This window comes from Mirounga leonina, unplaced genomic scaffold (assembly GCF_011800145.1).
Source record: "Mirounga leonina isolate KUSES-001 unplaced genomic scaffold, KU_Mleo_1.0 Mir_152, whole genome shotgun sequence".
Lineage (NCBI taxonomy): Eukaryota > Metazoa > Chordata > Mammalia > Carnivora > Phocidae > Mirounga > Mirounga leonina.
Window position 1 is genome coordinate 12,136,667 of NW_023270380.1, and position 19,848 is coordinate 12,156,514.

Sequence of the window (19,848 nt, forward strand, 5' to 3'; positions counted from 1 at the left end):
GCTAGTAGCAGACCTTCCCTCCACACTCAGAGCAGAAGTGTGCTAAGGAAGGGCCTTGGATATATATTTTTTTCTCTTTAAAGAGAGATCATGTGAATGGGGGTAGGGGCGGAGGGAGAGAGAATCTTAAGCAGGCTCCATGCCCACTGCGGAGCCTGATGCGGGGCTCGATCTCATGACCTGAGCCGAAATTGAGTCAGATGCTCCACCGACTGCCACCCAGGCGCCTGTGGCCTTGGGTTCTTGATCCTGCTCAGTTCTTGGCTTAAACTGCCCTCTGAACATTCAGTGCCCTTCAAAGTCATTTAGAGGTCACCGGGGCCCCTGGGAGCCAGAGAGTCGGCTCTGTCGGACGGTTATTGCCCTGATAACTTGGGCAATTAACAGCTAAGCCGCAGGACAGAGTAACAAGTGTGTCTCTTGTTACTCTCATGTGTTTGTAGGTTGGACATGGCTTCCCAAAGCTGAGGTTAAATCCACAAAGGCTGTGGTACAGTGATGGGTTTTATGGTTCTTCATATGCTCTGATGGAGAAGTGTTCAAGCTTCCACTTGTATATCCAGACCCCTCAGGGTTAGTTTGAAGTTTATTTTCTGGTTCCTTTGGGATTAGATTTGTCTTTTAAAAGGGGGGGATTGTCTGATCAGAGATTTTCAGTCCCACATGTAGGTGTCCTGAATTTCCCTCTTCACTAGTCTACACCCAGCAGAGACAGCTGTAGAAGAAAAAAATGTGATGTCCTGTGTGGCAACCTCAAGCTCAGAGGGGAGGGGTGGTGACCTTACCGGGGGAGGGGGGGAAGCGATGGGGGGCTGGCCCTCCATGGCCGGCTGCAGGGAGAGGCTCTGCGCCCCCCCCAGCTCACAGCACTCCAGCCTACCCCCTGCAGTGCCCCAAACTCGCCTTTTTCCCTGGATCTCAGATTTCCTTAAGTCACAGTGCTTATTTTGCAGAAAAAGTAACTTCCTTACAAAGTAATAATAGCAATTGATGGAACATTCTCGACTTCCAGGCACTGAGTGCTTTACCTGAATTTTCTCCTTTTGTCACCTTCAGAACGTGTGGTGGCTTCGTGACAACTTCACAGGTGGTTTTGTCTTTACACCCAAGAAAGGTGGGGGAGTTACGCCCATGGTCGCTTGGCGGGAGCTGGTGGGATGGGCACGAGAACGCACATCTACTTGATTCCAGAATTTGTGTTCTTAGCCCAAACCTCGCCAGGGTCGTAGCCACCATTGGTGGAGGACGTACTGTGTGCCAGAACCATGACTTGTAAACAGTTCTCCGAGGTTACCAGCCGTTAGCATTACCAGTAATAAGACATGGGGACATCGTGTGCCCCGTCCTGCGATGCCCCGGAGAGGCTACAGCAGCGCTTCTGAGGTGTTCTTGCCAAAAATGCACAACCTCAAGCTGATCTTGAGAGAACATCTGAGATCCACTCTACAGAGTACCTCCTGCAGACAGGGGGGTCAAGGGCCGGAAGTGCGAGGGCCAGTCGAGGACGGCCACGTTTGGGGGAGACCGAGGAGAAGGGGACAGTGCAGGGACACCGGTGAAATGCAAATAAGGTCTGTCTCTTGGTCACTAAGAACACAGCAGGATTAGTTTCCTGGTTTTGATAACTGCACCCTGGCCATCTTAGTTGCTCACAGAAAGGAAGCTGGGTGAAGGGTATACCTCTGTTTTCTGTCCTATTCCTGCAGCTTTTCCCTAAATTTCAGATTGTTTCAAAGCAAAAAGGCAAGAAAAAAAATTTTTTTTTTAGCCACCTGAGATCGATATTATTTATCCTCATGTTAGAGATGAGGAAACAAGAAGCTTAAATGTTCAGTAACCCACCCAAGACCACACAAATGGTACCATTGTTAGTGAAGGAAGGAGGGAGAATTCGAACCTATTCCTGGACCTTCCAGTGCCCTCTGGAAGCACCGGGCCCTTGGCTGCCTCAGGTTTAAGTGTGTATGTGAGAGAGAGCAGCCGTGACCACAGTCCAAAAGAGCATCTGTGCCTGTTGAGAAAAAAGCAATGAACGTTAATAGTACAAAATTATATATGTCTGTTTGTGTGTATGTGAAATAGTATTAAGAGAATTTTATATTTAAGGCAATTAAAAAAAATCACATGAAGCGCAGTCCAAGTCCAAGTTTATGTAATTTTTACCAAGGAAAGTGGAAACTTCATTATAAAGCCATTGTGATTTTTTTCAAGTAATTTCTATATCCTGTGTCTCCAAATTACAGATACCGTGTTTCTCTCTCTTTTTGGTGCTCTCTTGGACTTTGCTCTGTACAGTTGGCACAGTTATTGCACGTGATGCTTACACCATTTAATTCAAATGATACAAGAAGAAAACCATCCTTTGTCCTGCTTTATTAAAAGAGTGATGGTTTGAAAAAAAAAACAAACATGTTTTGAAAGAACAAGATTGTTTTAAAACTTCAGGCCAAACATGAGAATACAAGTTTGCATGAAAATCCTATATAAATTTTTAAAATCCTGATAAAATAGAATTGCAACAGAAGTCTTTTTAATAAAGGGAATAATAAAAGGAAGAAATGGATCGTTTTCTTTGTTCATCTCAAATAATTCAGTGAGAAATTCTGGATAATTGATGTAATGGAATTAAAACTGTAGCACAAAGATCTAACCTGGAATCCCTTTCTGAGCCTCCTTGTCCTCACCAGTAAAATAGAGATACAGTAAACTTACCCAGAATTTTTGCTGAGAGAAACAGATAATTGTATACTTACAGGGTACCTGAAAATAAAAGCTATAAGCATTCATTTTTCTTTTTTTTTTTTTTTTTTAAGAAAGCACTTTCTTCCTTCTTAGTAAGAAGCCATTGTACTTTGTGTGTAACTCCTGCTGAAGTTAATAACCTGCTCCTAAAGACTTTGACCTTTGTTATTTTGATTTACATGTGTTAGTTGTTTCGGGGAACTACAGAGAGCTGGTAGCCGTGTGCTGATCCGGTTTCAGCCAGCTTACGATGGTGCTGCTCTTACCGGCATGTGAGTCCCATAGTCCTGGGGTAAAACTGGCAGCTCATAAAAATGAAGCCCAGGGTGACAGGCCTAGGGAGTCCGTGAGACCGGAACGATTTCAGGGGCTGGTTTTGTGAGGAGCTGTAACTTCCATCTGTCTGCTCAAACCAGTCTGGCAGCTTGCAGGGTCCCTTCCCTAGGTTGCCATTGATAACAGGATTAGGGGGTGTGCTGGGGGGATTTTTGGTGCAGGTGGGGTAGGAGATGGAATGGGTGTGTGTTGGGGGAGGGCATCCATCTTTCAAACAGCTATTTATTTTTACAGTCTTTTTTTTTTTTTTTAAGATTTATTTATTTATTTTGAGAGAGCGAGAATGAGAGAGAGAGAGAGAGTACATGAGTGGGGGAGGGTCAGAGGGAGAAGCAGGCTCCTCGCTGAGCAGGGAGCCCGATGCGGGACTCGATCCCGGGACTCCGGGATCATGACCTGAGCCGAAGGCAGTCGCTTAACCAACTGAGCCACCCAGGCGCCCTTTTTACAGTCTTTTATTAGAAAAATATTAAGTGTTCATGATACGAAATTTTGAGCTGTAAGAAGGAAAGTGGGAGTGTTAAGTCACCAGGGGTAACTGTCATGGGTTTGGCGTGTAGACCTGAACTCTCATTTTCTGGCGGTGTAGAAAACCATGACTAAGCCCTGCAGAGACTGCACAGAAGCCTGCTTGAAATCGGCAGCAATAGCACATGTATCTTTCCATATCCTTGCTCGCTTTCCAAGAAGATACTTGTTTACCATGGTGTAGAGTTGCTCATTGAGGGTACTGATTCCATCGGTCAGTTTCTTGTTGTTGTACCGCGGGGACTCTTCCCAGAGATGGACTGGGGCCCGCTGGTACATGATTGTTGCATAGAAATCACATATAAACAAATGAGGCCCCCCCACCCACTGCAGTCACCATCCCCGTTGTCCCATGGGCTCTGATTGTGTGTACTTGTAGACTTTTTATGCTTACACACATGGATCTACATCTGTACAGCAAAGTACATTATTTTATTTTATTTCTTTAAGTAGGCTGCATGCCCAGTGTGGAGCCCAAAGTGGAGCTTGAACTCAGGACCCTGAGATCAAGACCTGAGCTGAGGTCAGGAGTTGGATGCTCAACCGACAGAGCCACCCAGGCGCCCCCCAAATACATGCATTTTTGAATGAAAATAATACATAATTCCGTATCGCAGACATGTTGTTATCTGCAGATCTGCTTCATTCCTTCTTGACTGCATGGTGTTCTGTTGTGAGGAGGTTCCACGTTTATTTAGCCAGATCACAATGAAGCATGTTTAGATGCTTCTGGTCTATAATCATGGCTGCAGTGAATGCTTTTGAACCAACATCTTGACTCATTAATATGTCTGTAAGCCAGATCCTTAGAAACAATCTCTGCGGCATAAAGTAGGTTGTAGATTTTGGTAAATAATGTCACATTGCCTTACATAAAGGTTATGACAGGCTTAACTGATTTCTATCTAATTAGTTCTGCTTGTGCTGAATCTTACATACATGCCTTGTATTTATCTCCTATTGCACACTTTTGGTACTTTTGGTTCCATTTATCCCACCTGTCGCATTCTCTGTGTTACTCTCCCCAGATCATCAGTTCTCACTGTCGGAGATGCACTTTTTCAGAATGGCTGCTCAGGACAGTGATGAGTTTTAGAAACAAAACTCTGATGAATCATTTGGGGAATGATAAAGTAACTCCAAGTTCAGTGCATTATTCTGCCCTTCTTGTGGACACTGGTTTGATGTTCCTTCGTCAGACTAATATTTTCATGCTGGTGTGGGGGCCTTCTGAATAAAAGTTTCTGATTAGTACACGAATATGCCCTTGAGTCCTGTGGGTCTTGTGCCTGATGCCATTGGCCCTAATGGTTTGCATGGGAGGGGAGGAGAGGGGATGTGCCTGCTGAGTCTGTCCGATGTGGAATTGCAGTTGGCTAGACCGGAGAAGGCATATGAGAGGAGTAGGCTTGGAGAATAGGAATTTGGTTTTGGGACACAGGAACCTAGCTAGGAAGGAGCCATGGTGTGCGTTCCTGGGGCTCCCAGAATGCCCCGGACACTGTTTAATGCTTAGTAACGTGCTTAATATACGTTTGGTTTTATTTTGATGACGTGATTTGGCTCTTATAGGTAGGTATAATTTTCAGTCCTTAGCTCTGTAGTGCTGGCTCTGTTTATACCGAAGAGAAGAGCTCATTAGGATTATAAATAGAAGATGAATTTGAGCTTGCGTCTTCAGGAAAGTTGCTGTGCCTGTCGCCCTTGCCGGAGCGCGTGGGTCATCTGCTCTCTGAATGCTCATCAACAAGTTCTCTTCATGATCAGGGCGTCTCTGGAACATACCCGAGGTGTACGCAAGCAGGACTTACCTAGTGTGAGGGTCTTGCGTTCTGTGTGTGTCTTGACTTCCTCCGGCGTAGGCGTGGAGCGTGGTCCAGATATGGTAGGCCACCCGTGGGGCTGCCTCTGTTACTTTAGGGTCAGAATGTACTTTTCAGAAATAATTTGGAAAGCCATTTTCGGCATCTTTAGTTGCTAAATACCCTCCTTATTGAGAAATTCTTTCCCTCAAACGTAGTGTACAATTGCCATTCTTAGTCATTTTCCAGTTTCGATCTTCATAACTGCTGTTTCATCCTTTTACAAATGAAATCCATAGTTTCCCTTGCTCCTTGCTTCTCTTTTATACTGAAATAACCCGTGGCATTTGGAAGTTAAATTGTTTGATCCCATAGTTTACATCTGTAGCTCATTTGACAAGATTGTGAAATGCTCTTAATGAGCCAGGCCACCGTTTCAGGTTAGGATAACAAAATGTTCTCATTGTATGTGAAACTGCCATTTTGTCAAACGTTTTAGGTGTTAACGAATGCAGAATTTGGGGGGGAAATGAGCATTCCATGATCTGGGCATTAAAAAAACAGAGCTCCTGGAGTGTCTGGGTGGCTCAGTCGTTAAGCGTCTGCCTTCGGCTCAGGTCATGATCCCAGGGTCCTGGGATCGAGCCCCACATCGGGCTCCCTGCTCCGCGGGAAGCCTGCTTCTCCCTCTCCCACTCCCCCTGCTTGTGTTCCCTCTCTCGCTGTGTCTCTCTGTCAGATAAATTAAATATTTAAAAAAAAAAGAGAGAGCTCCGGACTGACGTCTGTGGTTCTGTTCTAGCGGCCAGGCTCTGTTGGGTGAGGAGTAACTAGCAACCTGCCATCTCAACGCCATGTTGCGCAGGTCTGCCTGGTTCTCTGGTCGTACCCCAGCCAGGCCTCAGCTGCAACTACAGAGGAACGAACGATCCATCTGTAAGGAATCTGCGAGGTCTCATTTTTCCCGAAGCCACTGGGAAACGCCTGTAAGACTTCCTATTTCCCACGATGAAACTCTGTCTCCCACTGACCTAACATACGCCCGAGGGGGATTTTGGTAACTGAAAAAATGTAAGGGCTTCATTTTAGGTGGGAAATGACTGTGTTTATAATTTGGAGGGGGAGGAAAAAGTATATTTTAATTCATTGTGTAACTATGAAATTGTAAATTTTCTTTGAATACGTTTGGTTTTTGTATTGTGGCATTGACTCTGGATTTTCTCTTTACTTTGCCTATGGCAAAGAATAAAAACTGAGAAACCTCTCTGAACCTCCTTTTTAGGCATAACAGTGGGATGGCCGATTCCTTTTGCATGTTTAACAAAGTTCTTAAGCCAGTACAGCTCAGTGTCATTTTCTCCTCCTCCTAAAGGAAGAAGTGGTATGATTAAAGGATGTGTGTTTTCCATCTGAAAATCCTAGCTGTATTTCTTTTTAAGAGATTACTTATTTTTTAGTGAATTTTTTTTGATGATGTGTTTTATGGATTTATTCTTTTTATAGGTGGGAGAAAATGAGTTTTATTTATTTTTTTTAAAGATTTTATTTATTTATTTGACAGAGAGAGACACAGCGAGAGAGGGAACACAAGCAGGGGGAGTGGGAGAGGGAGAAGCAGGCTTCCCGCGGAGCAGGGAGCCCGATGCAGGGCTCGATCCCAGGACCCTGGGATCATGACCTGAGCCGAAGGCAGACGCCTAACGACTGAGCCACCCAGGCACCCCAGAAAATGAGTTTTAAAGAGCATAATGTTTATTGTCATACTGTGAAGAATCTGGATTTAAGACCTGTGTTCTTAGAGTGAGAAAGTGGCAACTGCCTTCCTTACGCAGTATTTATTTTTTCATTCGTGGAACATAGATTTATATTGAGTGCCTACCAGGTACCGAGCACTGTGCTGGCTCCTGAGGATACAGTAGTGGAAAAACACAGCAAAGGACCTTCCTTCACGGAGCTTCCAGTGTGGTAGGACAGAAAGACACTCACTAAAGGAGATGATGTAGGTAAGGGGATGGTCACAGAAGGCTTATCTGAAGAGATGACATAGGAGTGGAAGCCTGGAAGTTGAGTGAGAAAGAGGGTGAACGTGTCCCATGTAGCAGTGACTGTTCAAATGTCCTGGGGCTGTCAGGAACTAGAAGGAGACTCACATAATTGAAGTGTGCAGGGGCGGCACTTGGCCATACAAGGGCAGGAAGGGTCTCATAAGCTGCGTAATAGTTGAGCATGGGTTTTATTTCTCAGAGCAGTGGGAAGCGCTGCAGGATTTCAGAGATGGGAGTCAGACTTTACAAGGTTCTCGTTGCCGCCTTATGGAGAATGCAGTTGGACTTTGGGTGGACGGTAAGCACAGGAGGTCGAGGCAGAAATTCCCAAGGTGTGGTGTTGAGCTGCAGTGGTTGCACGGAAGGAAGGAGAAGTGAATGGATTCAGGACACACTTCAGAGGTGGGACTGACGGAACATGCGGATGCTGGGTTTTTTAAAATTATGGTTCTTTTTCATCTTTGGCAACTCAGTAGCTGTAATTGATTTTAATTGGTGAGATTGAATTTTTTTTTCCTCCACATTTGTTGGTTGGCACTGTGTGTGTGTGTGATTGGCCTACTTGTAATCTTTAAGTCTTCTTTTCCTTAACTGATTTTTAAAGAGTTCTTTTACTTGCGATCTGTGACATAAAAGATGTTTTGCCCGGTGTTTTCATTTGTGAAGTGTTTTCCCTGGTGTTTTTGTGGTGGTTTGTCCGATGCTGTGGTTCATACACTTGGCATCACATTTGTGTTTGTGTTAGAGGGTTCATAAATGCCCGTGAACTTGAGAGAACACTTTATGACCCATTTTGAATTTACTTCACTATAACACACAGGGATATACATTTGAAGCTTTTTGAGAGTAAAGAACGTATTTCAGCAGAGAACAGACTGGTGGGGGATGGACAAAAGGGGTGCAGGAGAGTGGGCGGTGTAGACCTCCGGTTACGGAATGAGTGAACCATGGGCGTGAAGGGCTCAGCCCCGGGCACAGGGTCACTGGTACTCGAACGGTGTCATGAGGTGACGGATGGGAGCTACGCTTGAGGTGAGCACAGCGTGACGCACAGAGGGGTTGAACCACTGTCATACACCTGAAATTTATGTCACATTGTGTGCCAACTGTCCTCAAAAATGGTTTAAAAAGAGAATGTATTTCACCACGTGAACAATAGCCTTCGCTGTACTTGTTCAGATCTTCTGTTTTTTTTTCACCATGCCTTTTGCTAACTAGTTTTACAACTTAGGTGATTTTACACAATGGTGTTTTGTTTTGTTTTAGAGAGAGAGAGAGCACATGAGAGGGGGGAGGGTCAGAGGGAGAAGCAGACTCCCTGCCCAGCAGGGAGCTGGATGTGGGACTCGATCCCGGGACTCCAAGAGCATGACCTGAGCCGAAGGCAGATGCTTCACTGACTGAGCCACCCAGGCGCCCCTTACACAATGTTTTTACAATTTAGCTGTCATTGATTTGGGTCCGTCGTGTGCAAGGTTCTAATTCTGTGGCATTAAGTTAGAGTAGCCAGAGAATAAAGCTTATTAAGTTGTTATATAAAGCAACTAAATGTCTAAACGATTGTCCTGTTGGGTGAGATTCAGGATAGCTCTGATTTGTAGTTTGGTTCCCTAGAATTGGACGTGGCCACGTTGTTGATTGTGGGGTCTCGAGATGCGCGTTAGAATCAGACGGTTATGGTGGGAGGAGCATGAGTTGGGGGTTTGGAAGACAGAGAGGTTCTTCTAGTTCTTGCAATTGGATTGCCTCCTTGTATTGCTTGGGTGCGGGATCTCTGTTGGAGGATGTCCCCCCAGTCCTTTACCTCTTGGGGAGGGTGCCCGGAGTGTGTGTTTGCGGACTCTCTGCTGCCCCCTGGTGGTATTCTACCTTAGTCCAAAGCTAGCTCTGCAGCCCTTTTTCAGCTGAGGATGTGCTTCAGCACCATTCAGTTTGATGGATAAGGATCACCCCTTCTTTGCAGCCGAGCTTTGGTGCTATGAGCCATTGGTCCATTAATGAACAAGTGCAGTTAAATCACTGTGTCGCACGCGTGAAACTAATGTAACGTGTGTCAACTATACTCAAAAAAACATTTTTAATTTTCAAAAAAAAGAAGCTCACTGAAGGTAGGCCCCGGAAGTTTGAGAAATTATCAGTAGGTAGAATCAAGACGTCATGGCCAATGGTGACTGGGGAGAAATTGATGCACTGATGGATACTCATTTTTTGAGTTGGTATAACTGTGGTTGGTGGGGTGGGGGAAACACTTCATGCATTTTTTTTTTTTTTTTTTTTTTGAGAGTGGGGATAAAGATAGAGGAGACCCACATTTGCTTTCTCAGGATCCTTGATTCTGATTACCTCCAGGAGACCAGAAGGGGTCCAGGGCTGGAGCCGGGCGGTGGAGCGTTTTGTGGGAGAATATGGTGGGCTCGCGGGCACCGCCCTCAAGGGAAAGGCTGTCCAGTGGATGCACATGGAAGTACCATCAACTTTGAATGTACCCCTTTGGATGCTCTCTAGTCTGAAAATAGTTTGCACTCCTCTCGCTGTCCATGGAAGTATTAGAAATTTATTTTTGGAAATAGACTTGAACTTGATTTCTCCTATCTGGGTCTATGAGTTGTTGCTAATTTTGGAACATGGTGTTATGCCCCAGGGTCATGTTCCCTAAATTAGCTTTGCTTTTACCTCAGTGAGTTACATTTATTTCTGTAAGTGTAAGTTTAGAAGAGATTGCGTAGACTTTTTCTCACTGAGGTGGAAGAGTTTTGAGTTCCGTGGTATTTCTAATCCTCAGGGGACTGTAAAAACAAAAACAAAAACAAAAAAACCCCAACTTCCTTGCAGATAAGATTTTTTATTTTAGATTAATCAGGAAACTGTGTTCTGTCTTTTCAGCCTGCTGTCAACTAAGCAGTCCCCAATTTAAACAGTAAAGGTATACCTTAAATTAGTTGCGTTTTATTGTTATGCATGGTGATTTGGGCCCCATTGGGTCTCCCAAAGCCCATAGATTATTAAAAATGGCCATACTTCTGAGTCAAATTATCAGCACACATCTAAGTAAGAATTTCTAAGCACTTCTGGGCAGCAGAAGCATTCTGAGAGAGAAGCAGTTTAGAAACTGAAATATTAAACCTTCCAGGACATTTTCATGGTGTATGAGACAAGGGGACAATATATTTGAAATCTGAACTTAGAAAATCTTGGGAAAATGGTTACTGCCTATGAAATGTGTCTAAATCTTATGGTACTTTTATTTTGGGCGTTTATATAGTATTAAAGAGGCACCATTGCCGATTACAAGCAATAAATGACTAAACAACTAAAAATGCAATAAAAATTCCACTCTTCGATGTCGTACGGAGGGAAATAATCCCTTTTTCTTCTAACCATCTCAGGTTCTCGGGCTGGGGCCCCATATGCAGATTAATTAGAGAAAAGCAAAGGAGTTTCTGAAGGTGTATGGGATGTACACAGGGGAGCATTTAGGGAGGAGTAACTCGAAGGAATGAGAACTTGGGTGAATACAGCATCTTAATAAAAGAACAGTAAATTTTCTTAGTAGAGGCACGACAAAGGCTAAAAGACTTGGAGCTTATGTAGGGCAGCAAATGTGAGAAGGCAAATTACACAGGAAAAGGAATCCAAGTTTTGTTATGTAGATTCCTCTGGGCTGAGTCTAAAGTTGTCTCCTGGGATTCACTTCTGCTGTTCCTGGTGGAGGGGTGGGGGCGACTTTTACAACTTTGTGTCCGATTTTGGGCAGCTGGGGGAAGGGCAGAGAGCGTTTCTTATCTCTGCTTCCTCTCAGTTGTCTTCACCTGAAAATAAACCTTCTACCAAGTCAGCCTGTCGTGGGGTTGTGTATCCTTCTGTCCTTCATACCAAGAAATGCGGTCTTTGGGCTTGAAGTCTGCAGTGGCTTTTCTGGCTGAGGATGGAAATGCCAGTAGGGAGGAGGTTGAGGATGGAGACAGGAAGCAGGTGCAGGTGGGGAAAGATGGAGGGAAACACGACCAGGATGGCGACAAGCAGTGGGGCAGCATCCTTCAAGATCTTGCTTCCCTTTTTCCTTTAAAATGATTTTTTTTTTTTTTTAAAGTAGGCTCCACACCCAGTGCAGAGCCCAATGCAGGGCTTGAACTCATGACCCTGAGATTAAGACTTGAGCCGAGATCAAGAGTCAGACGCTTAACCGACTAAGCCACCCAGGCGCCCCTAAAGTAATTTGTTAATACAGAATAATAACAGCAGGAACATACATATCTTACATTTTCAGCCATGCTTCTTGGACATTTGATGAACGCTTTCCACCTGGCCGTTCATATCCCCTTAAGTTCTGAGAAATCTGTTTTCTCTTGTGCCCTCACGAGCTCCTACTACTCACATATGGAACTTCCTAGATAACGTGTTTAATGTTTTTACCTTTTCTTTCGGTTTTCCATCTCTGTCTTTTTTTTTACTGAGAGATTTTATTCCAACTTAATATACAGTGAATTTTTCATATTTACCATGAATTCACAAAGAGCTTTCTTTTCAAAATTCTCTGAATGCCTTTTTGTGTGTGTGTCATTTTGTTCATAGCACCCGTTAGAGGATGTGAATATTAGTTTTTCTTAACATTGTACTTCCCTACTTCGCCTGTGTCTTCCATGTTCTGTTTTGTTTTAATTTCTGGCTTTCATATTTATTAGAGAGTTTCTTCAAACGTCTGTTCATTTTTATTTGTCCATTCATATTTTATTTTATTATTTATTTTTTTTTAAAGATTTTACTTATTTATCTGACAGAGAGAGACACAGCGAGAGAGGGAACACAAGCAGGGGGAGTGGGAGAGGGAGAAGCAGGCTTCCCGCAGAGCAGGGAGCCTGATGTGGGGCTCGATCCTAGGACCCCAGGATCATGACCTGAACTGAAGGCAGACGCTTAACGACTGAGCCACCCAGGCGCCCCTGTCCATTCATATTTTAAAGGAAGCACTAAAGTTGCTGTCTGGAAGCGCTTTTCATGAATCTTGTTTGTATGGATTTCAGTGCAAGACGATCCATGTTCTTTTCTCGTAAAATGTCTGGGGTTCAGAAAACATTGATCTCTTCACCTGCCTGGAAGTTTTCATCCTGGCAGCCAGCATTGTGGGGTCTAATGAGGTAAAGGGTTGGGGCAGGGCTGACTTATTAACATCTGTTTGCATCTGTTTTACTTAGTCCCTGTTTAGTACGATGCCCCTGCTTTCTTTTTCTCTCTTAAAAAAAAAAAAGATTGGTTGATTGATTTTAGAGAGGAGTGGGAGGGACAGAGAGAGAGAGAATCCAAGCAGACCCCGTGCTGAACATGGAGCCCAATGTCGGACTTGATCCCAGGACCCCGAGATCGTGACCTGAGCTGAAATCCAGAGCCAAGCACCCACGATGCCCCAGCTTTCACCTGTGTCTAATGCCCCCCTACCCTGGTGACTGTTCATCCCCCGCCTCCACAGAAGACAGGTCCAGGCTTCTCAGCCAGGGCGGGTGGAGTGCTTTTCAGCTGTGCGTAGTGAGAAGCTGGAGGGAACTTCTAAATGGTGTTTCAGCCAGTTCCTCTATTTTGAGCCCCACCTTCACCCCCATCTTGCAAGGTTCCTGTGCCACCAGCTCCTCATTTCTAAGGCTTCTGTCACAGAAATCACATTGCTTCCCACCCTTCCTTGTTACGGGCTGAGGTTCTCCTTCCTGGGTCTGCCGACAGTTACCGCAGTCCACCTGCTGCCCGGCTTTCTCCTCTGGTCTCTTCAGTTTTCTCTTTTTTAGTCATCCCTGCATGCTCATTTCAGGAGAGCTTGAAGAGGCAGTGGAAACTAACACATATGTTCACTTAGACATCTTTTTTGGATCTGCTTCATCTTTTGATTGGCTGCATGTACTTTTCGGTCCCCCTCCCTCCTCCAAACAAGACGATGTGGCTGCTAGCTGACTTGAGCTTGGGGGTTTGAAAAAACCTGTCTGTTGCCTTTCAATGTGTACACCTTATACATTTGCCCATTTCTTGTCCTCTCATGAGCCCCACTTAACCCTTTTTCTCTCCCCATTCCTCCTGGGGCATCAGCCGGTCACAGGCCTGGGCTTTTCCCACACTTCTTTAACAACACCTGTCTTTTTTTCTACTATGTCTTGTTCCTTCATTAAGGTTTCAGCTTCCTTTACCTCTTTTGTATACTCTCATCATAGCCTCTCCTGACTTGACTTTATTTTCCAAGTTCATGGTCTGGCAAGCTTCCTGTTTGTCGCACCTGCCAAAGTTCTCCCTCGTGGTGGATTATTTCCTCACATGATTCATAATTTTCAATTCTTGTTCATCCTTAGCTGAGATTACTTTTTCCATGGGAACGCTGTGAACTCTTGCTTGTTGAAAGGTCTCTAAGAGGCTGTTTTGTGATTACTTGTCTTTTGTATTTGCATTAATTTCTTGGCTTGGGACCCACACCACCCAAGTCCTGTGAGTTTGAAGTTTGCCTTATCGTGTACTGACTTCACAGGCCCAACTTTTCCAGTCCTAAAGGGATTCTGGCTTAATTCAAGAGTCTTAGTTCTAGTTGCCTGTCTGGATCTGGCCTCAGGCCATGTCCTCTGCCCTTGCCTCTTAAAACCCCAACCCCTGGCTGCTGGGGCCCAACGCTGGTATCCCTCTGGGCTCAGTGTATTAGCTTGTATCTTCCCCACTCTGGCTTTGAGATTTCTCCTTTTTCGGTGCATGGGAAGTCCCCTTTCTGTATTTTGAAACTCATTTTGATATTAAAATTCCAGCAGTTATATTTGTATAGGTTTTTATGTGCTTGATGTACAGAGAGGTACACATCACTTGGTCCCTCTCTTTGCATTCTTTATTTAAATTATTTATTTACTTAGAATGCCTGTGAGCGTGCACAAGCAGGGGGAGGGGCAGAGGGAGAGGGAGAGGCAGGTTCCCCAAGGAGCAGGGAGCCCGATGCGGGGCTCGATCCCAGAACCCCGGGATCATGACCTGAGCTGAAGGCAGATGCTTAACCGACTGAGCCACCTGTACGCCCCTCTTTGCGTTATTTTTTATTCGTGTGTTCAGCAAACATCTACTAAGTGTGTAGTGTGTGTTAGGCTCAAAGATTCAGGAGCAAATGAAGCTGGGCCTCCTGAAGGTGGTGGTCGTACAAGGACAAAAGTAGGGGGCGTGAAAGGCATTCTGGGCAGAAAGCACAGCTGGGGAGGTATACGATGAATGTTTCTGAGGAAAACTACCCATGGGAGCACGAGTATAGCTCAGGTCCACTGTTTGCGGGGAAAGGCCGTAAAGTAAAGAAATACTGGAGGCAGAAACTAAGGAGAAGCAAATGGGGAGCCTCTCCCAGGTCTCTTGGGGCAGGTGAGATCCCCACTGCACACACGGGCTGGTGGAACTTGCAAACACTGATTATATCCCAACATTCTGGAGTGCTGCTACATTGAGTCTGTGTTCAGGGACCACAGATGAACCACAGGAGTATTAAAATAGTCCTGCTGGTTTCAGACGTAGGTAGTTATTAATCAGTTGACTAGAAATAGATCATCTTCAGAGTTTTGGTAATTGGGTTCTAAGAGTGAAACGCCAGGGGAAAGCCATAGTGATTATGGTTGTCATTACAGGTCTGCCAGGTTTCCTTGTAATGACAAGAGGGCAGAGTTTCCAAACGGTCTTTTACATTTGGCTGTAGATACCCAGATAGATGGGCATTGACAACCTAGATGATAGAACAGTTGTAATTCTGATGGTTTGTTGTTGTTTTCTTTCTGGAATGATGGGAAGTATCTGAGACCGGGATTTCTTGATGCACTTGGGTTCCGATTTCAGCTTTATCTTTGTAGGTAGTTTGGCTCATCTCCTGGGACCATTATATTTTGGAAATCTGAAGGACTTGGGGAGCTAGTTATACACAGGAGGCAGAGGTTCCAATTACTTGGAGAAATCTGCAAGCCCACTTCTTTGAAAGAAAGCTAACGTCAGAAGCGTCTGTGTTAATCTTACGGTGCAGCCTCCATGTTTAAAAACATAGATTATGCTCGAATAAACACAAGCAATATGTGTTTATTAGAGAAATTAGAATACTGAAAAACATTAAGCAATTCGTTTACGATTTCACCACCCAAAGGCAACAGTTGATATGTGCCTTCAGCCTTCTTTCCTATGTATAGTTTTGATACATGTATATTTACAGAAATGGTATCCTTGTTTTTTGTAACCTGTTTAGAGACAAAAGTATAAATATGTATCACTACAGCTATAGAAATCTAGTCCAGGGACGCCTGGGTGGCTCAGTCGTTAAGCATCTGCCTTGGGCTCGGTCACGTCCTGGGATCGAGCCCCGCATCGGGCTCCCTACTCAGCGGGGAGCCTGCTTCTCCCTCTCCTTCTGCCCCTGCTTGTGTTCCCTCTCTCGCTGCCTCTCTCTGTCAAATAAATAAATAAAATCTTATAAAAAATTTAATTAATTAATTTAAAAACAAAGAAATCTAGTCCAGTCTTAGTGGAGGCTTAGTATTCTGTTGTATGATGTTGTATTTAATTCTCCCTGTGTAACTTTTAGGTGGTTTCTAATTTTTGCTGTAATAAATGATTCTTTGAATTTTCTGGCTACTAACAGTTTATATTCTGTCCCGGAATGACTCAAATGAAAGCTCAGGGTATGGGAAAAGGAATTAGCTGGTCCTGGTGGTGGTAGGACTCTCCTTGAAATGGATGACAACACAGTTCTGACCATCCAAGAATGACCAGAACCATGATACATAGCATACAGTTGACATGGCCCGTTTCTTGTCATTATGTTCTATATACCACTTTCGTCAGGCAAGACTCCTCTCTTTCCGTCTGGAACATTGGGGGCTATCACACTGGAATGGGTCATTTTGGGAGTGGCCACGAAAAGGGAGGCTGTCAGTTGGTTAAGTTATAGGGCAGCTGCTGAGAAAGAGTACATTCCAGACACTGTGAGATCTAGTATCACACTTGGTGAAATAGACACGGTGTGGAGGAGGCGGGAAGATGGCACCAGCTGAGGGGACAGCCTGAGCAGACCCCTAGCCCTGTCTTTCTCCCACCTCTGCATAATCAGGCAGCGTAGACCTCGTTCAGGGAGCCACTTCCTAAGGGACGATTTTGTTTGCCAGTCAGAGTTTGACTCTGGAATTTTTGAACACTGCATGTAATAGCAATTTAAAATTAAAGGACCATTTAAAGGTTAAGACACAAAAACAATCTAAAATTCTTCCACAGTAGATTGAAGTTAATATGCAGGTCCTTCGGCTGAAACTGTGCAGTTGCTTTTCTAGCCATTCTTTTTCTTCAAATAAATACAGTTTGATGAATTCTGCCTACTTAGGTTAACTCTGCGTGTTAAGTAGCAAAGAAAAAAAAATAAAAATATCTATAGTTAATTAGATGGAAGGAAAGCATTCCAGAGTTCTCTAAATTGAGTTAGAGGACAATTGGACACCTGTCTCCTGAGTATCAGCAGGCTGCACTGCCCTAGAAGGTCCGTTAGGTTACTGCTGCCTTTTATGGAAAGGTGTGGGGATGTGAAGACCTTTATCTGGACTTGCAGTGTTTACAGAAAGGCAGTTCGTGTGTTTCAAGACAATAATGTCGATTTCTGATTCGTGTTGCTAGTTAACAAGACACCTACAGGTAGTTTCATGTTGGAGGTCTGAGCTCCCCCACACTCACCCAATTCTGATCTTGCACTAAGTTGATTATTTGAGCTACTAGAGCAGAATTCGCGTTTAAAGCCCATGTTACTTCTGCTTTTGTGTTTTAGAAATTTGATGCAAAGAGCAGAACGTTCAGCTCACTCAGTATGCCTCTAAAAGACGAATTGTGCACGCACTACTTTCTACTCTCATTTGCCACTGTCAGCATGTAGAAACATCTGGAACTTTGCTCTAGTTTCTTCATTGACACGGCAGCTAAGTTCATTCAATCAATTCCACCGTTCCTTAAAAAAATTGTAAAAATTCAATTCTTAATTTCATGGCACTTATTTTAAAGTTCTTGAATCTTCAAAGGATAAATAACGTTCAGTATAATAATTTCTTACATTTTTATGTCTTGCCTTATGTTACCCAAAGCACTGTCAGTTGTCCATAAATTCCCTAAACTAATGCAGCAAGCAGACGGAATAAATTGTTCCATTATAGGAAACCGAGGCACTGGGATTGGAGTAAAATACAGAGCAATTATTAGAACTCAGATTTTCTGAGCACTTGCTTCGGAGCTTCACTGTGCATTTTCTGGCATTTTAATTCTTGAAAACTTGTGTTCCTTGTTCAATTGATATGGTAGCTTTGTGTTAACACAACAATGTCTTACTTCTAGACAATGCCAGACAATAAGGTAATATAGTAGATTCTTTTTATGTAGCGATAAACACATATTCATACATGATTTAGTTATTTGGGTAATGCTTTCATTACCAGGATAATTGGTTTAACTTACTTTTTCTGGTTCTAGAGAGCTGGCTTTGATAAATAGCTATAAATAGTTTATAGTGTGTTGTGGCATATTATCTGATGGCTTTTACAATACTAAGGCTTAAAATATCTGTTCTAAGAATTGGAGCCAAATTGTTTTAGCAGATTTATTTTTCACTCAGTTGGGGTCTCATTAGAAATCCCTGCTGGGTTTGGAATCTATAATGAATATGTGTTGTTGTTCCTGCCCTTAATGCTATAGGACTGCATAACTTTTTTTTTCTAGAGACTCTTAGACTGCCCTTCACGTTTGTTGACGTCTGTGAGGTCGTTGAATATATGCAGTGGGCGGCCCTGGAAAGCATGGTGGGTTTGTCTAGCTCTGGGACTAACTCTGCTATGTCGGAGAGTTTAGACACTTCACAATCTCACTGGACTTCACTCTACTTGTGTCTGAGACTTGTGGACGAACGAGCCCTCCAGCTCCTCTTCCATTGCTCACATTCTGGTAATGGGGAATATCAAGGCTTTATTCTCTTACGACTTCTGAGTCCTGAGTACCAAGTCTGGGGACTTGAGCTATGCGTTATTTCTGAACATTCTCCCAGTAGTGGATTCAGGATGGCTTTTCTGGACGGGGCTGGTGGTAGTAGTTTTCTGAGCTCAGTCTAACGTACAGTCTTCTGGGTCTAGATGTAGAAGCACTTCTCAGAAATGCTGCGGTATCTTCTATTCTATTCTGAAGTGAGTGTGTGAGGCCAGGAGGAAGTGAGTCTCTCACCTCTCCTCCCACAGCTGGGCCCTGGGGTCTCTGAGTAAGTCCTGCCTTTGAGCAGTGGCCTTTGAGGTACCGAGTAGCTGCCAGGCAGTTACTTCCAGATAAATGACCTTTTCCCCTTTTACACGATTTTGGCATCGTCTGCACGAAAATAGCATCTGTGCCTTTATTTTCAAGCTTCAAAGCTTGCTTGAAAAACAAAGGTTTGTTTTCTCGTGAAATCTGGAAGGCTGTTTGAACTTGTGTGTCGGAATGATTGGGCTTTTAAAAATGCCATTTGGGAGGGGCAGCTTCAGTCCCTATTTATGAAACGTCACCGTGGGCCCAGTTGGGTGTCAGGAAGAAAGCAGGCCGTTACCAGAAGAACAAGACCAATTTCTTAGAGTAATTAATAGCTTTCATTCCTTTTCCCTGATTGGAGCCTCCCGGCAGGAGCAGCCCGCGGGGAGTTGGGTAAGGTAGTTGTTGATCCTATTTTCCAGAGGACACTGAGGCTCGGCAGGGTTCGAGAACTCTGTCAAGAAGGGAGGTGGCTGAGTTGGGTCCCGGCTGCAGGCTCCCCGCCTCACACGGCTGGCATGCGTCGTGGCACTGGGCACACAAGCCCATTAAAGTATATGGTCACAGACACCGGTGGTGTGGGGACGCAGGGAGGGGACAGGACTGGGAATGATCTGAAGCACTGAGGGAAGATGTGGGGCTTGCTGGAGAGTAGATGGAGAATGCCAACGTGGAGGGAAGCACCGGGCCTGTCTTAGGGGGCACACAGTTGTGTTGGCCGAGTTACAGCGGAAGCCACTGGTTTTTCTCGCTGTGTCTTCGGAGATCCTGCCTGCTGGGCTAGTTCTGTACGGTTAGCGTTCCTTCATCCATGAGTCTGTTGGCCCCATATTGTCTCCGACCATTTGCTGTTTTTCTGTTGTAAAGATGACTAAGTCTTAAGAGGAGATGATCTGACAGTTTGCTCAGCGGAGAGGAGTGAAATAACACGTTGGCATTGGTCTGGTCTCTGTGGTTCTGCGGGGTTTCCCCTCCTGGCAGACTTCCCACGTGGGCCAGGGGGAAGCGAGGAACCCACGTGAGAAGCCCGTTCATTCCCTTGGGCCTGAATATTCCTCCAGGAGTTTCTCTTTCGAGCTCTCCTAGCCATTTCGAGATGGGCAGGGCTCCCTTGGCTGATC

The 19,848-nt window shown here is 44.5% G+C and overlaps 1 protein-coding gene across 17 annotated transcripts in view; it reads left to right on the top strand.

Moving 5' to 3' along the window:
- The window catches only part of SGMS1 (sphingomyelin synthase 1), a 268,293-nt gene that overhangs the window by 210,000 nt on the left and 38,445 nt on the right, over nucleotides 1-19,848 (top strand). The window contains exon 1 of one of the 17 annotated variants that reach the window (XM_035008594.1): nucleotides 4,154-5,491. The exons of 15 other annotated variants lie outside the window; for them this stretch is intronic. The gene's annotated coding sequence lies outside the window, so the exon portion shown is untranslated. Of the gene's footprint in view, nucleotides 1-4,153; nucleotides 5,492-19,848 lie in introns of those variants that run through there. One more of the 17 variants, XM_035008596.1, reaches the window with a different exon arrangement.